This window comes from Hordeum vulgare, chromosome 4H, assembly GCF_904849725.1.
Source record: "Hordeum vulgare subsp. vulgare chromosome 4H, MorexV3_pseudomolecules_assembly, whole genome shotgun sequence".
NCBI lineage: Eukaryota > Viridiplantae > Streptophyta > Magnoliopsida > Poales > Poaceae > Hordeum > Hordeum vulgare.
Window position 1 is genome coordinate 207,550,863 of NC_058521.1, and position 2,228 is coordinate 207,553,090.

At 40.7% G+C, this 2,228-nt stretch overlaps 1 pseudogene; it reads left to right on the forward strand.

The window, feature by feature from the left end:
* Nucleotides 1-517: 517 nt before the first annotated feature.
* Nucleotides 518-2,009, forward strand: LOC123450398 (annotated as a pseudogene).
* Nucleotides 2,010-2,228: the final 219 nt, after the last annotated feature.

The following is a 2,228-nucleotide window of genomic DNA, read 5'->3' on the forward strand; positions in this document are numbered from 1 at the left end:
TGAATACAATTCATCATATTAGTCTCCGAATTTGAAATACCGAACAAAGTTAGAACATTACAAGTCTCGAGACCGCGAGTAGCGAGTTTATCTTCACATTACAAGTCGATATTGATCATCTAAACTACCATCACATAGAAGAGAGCTGCGGTCATCACGATGAGCATAATCGCGATGAAACTGGTCTTCATCTGGTTCCTCCAACGCTCCCTCCTCTCTCCCGCTAGATAGCGCGCGTATCTAACTTCCGCCTCCGCCCTTGTGGTGTACCCTTTGTAACTATTGCCGCTTAAACGGTGAACCTCTCTCCAGTCGTCGTAGATTCCAGGAACCTTACCCTTGTATACGACATACGACGACATCTCTATGCACTAGCCAAACAAAACGTTAGTAGCAATTCACAGAGACATACAAATTCATTAAAGTTTAATATTACAACTATAGCAGCAATACATATAGTTGCTTCCATATTCAGTGCAAATACACACACATACGACGACATCTCTATGCACTAGCCAAACAAAACGTTAGTAGCAATTCACAGAGACATACAAATTCATTAAAGTTTAATATTACAACTATAGCAGCAATACATATAGTTGCTTCCATATTCAGTGCAAATACACACACAGTAAACATTTGGAAATTTGAAACATAACAAATCTATGCATGATTGCTACTTCCATATTCTCTAGCATACATATAGTTGGCATGCCTTCTGTACATCTGTTTTCTACTCATCAATAATTCATCTATATTGCCCTCTAGAATCAACCTACAAAATCATTCTATTGGCTAAATAGACAATCAAAGAAGTTCTTGTTCTTGCAATGTTCTATCCTATCTCTGCAGTGTTGTTGTATCGCTGTAAAATAGAATCATGCTCGGCTATAACTTGTAGAAAAGAGTGCTGAAGTGAAAAGGATTCATGCCAAACTAAAATGTTCAGGGATGAGGCGCATGAATGAACCATTTGAAAATGCAAATATTTAAGGAGATGCAAATTTGATGTCTAAGTAGCACAATAACTGGATATATTCGCCATTTTTTATATTTTCTTTTATTATACCCAACATTGCCAGAAAGTGAAATGATTCTTCAAAGGTGTTAGGATAAAATATATTTTGTACAACTTGGATGGCGGTTAAATTTGTTGACTGGCTGGCGCTGTGTACTGTTTGTTTATAGTTAAATTGAGAGAGATTGTGCTCATCATCCATCCCATGCTACGTATTGTCGGGTGCGGGATGAGTGCAGTCGTTGGTTGTCGTCATTGTTGTCGAGATGGTGTATTTTGTCGGTTTGTACAGCTTGTCGTCCCTTGGCATCTATTTGACCAATGTTGACTTTGATGTTTTTGTACATGCTGTTAGCTGATTGTTGCAACTTGACTCAGGATTGCTAATGTATTATTGCGCGCGTACTTTTGCCTTATCTTTCGAGAGATAGATCTTTGAGGTGCCTGATGTTGTGGTTGTACATGTGTATGCATTGGTTGGTGCTCTTCTCTGTGATACAACTGGCAAACTTGCAAAGTACTCATCTATGTTCCATTCCATTTCCGAACATTGCACGTTGCTTGACTTTATGGTGCCCCTGTGTTACCTTTGGTCGTCTTGCTGGGATTGTGGACAAAGGCTCCCCATGTAGGTGTTTCGCTTAGAATTCATGCTTGGGTTGAAGCATAAAAATCATCCATCTTTGTGGCTGAGTCTCCTTGTTTTCAGCATGCTGCATGAATGGGACCCTGTATGTTTGCCTGGCGCGTAGGCTGCAACTGGTTGTATTCCTGTATCAAACGCTCGGCGATGCGGTCGCAATACAACTTGAAAGCATCGCCCTGCATCGATTGCTGCATCCACTTCTTCTGCAAGGGTTGCGCGCTATGCCAAGAGTACAAGGAGCTGGTAAACCGTGGCTTCAACATGGCCAAAGGTAGCCACGTCTTGCTGAGAGAATGCATAGTCAAGAAAATTCATGTTTCACAAAGACAAAGTAATCATTACTAAATCATTACATTTGTAGGATGGGAAGGTAGCAACAAGATGGTGGGGTGTGTGCAAGGCATGAAAGCACCTGGGAAGCAAGGGATGTTCTTCTACAACATGTCAATAAAATAGTGATGTTAGCTGTCCTCTTCTCAGTGAATTTTCGTTTCATGATGCTCTACAACATGGAAAGAGGAAAGGCAGGCCTAGTGACTTGCTCCATTTGGTAATCAAGTTGTT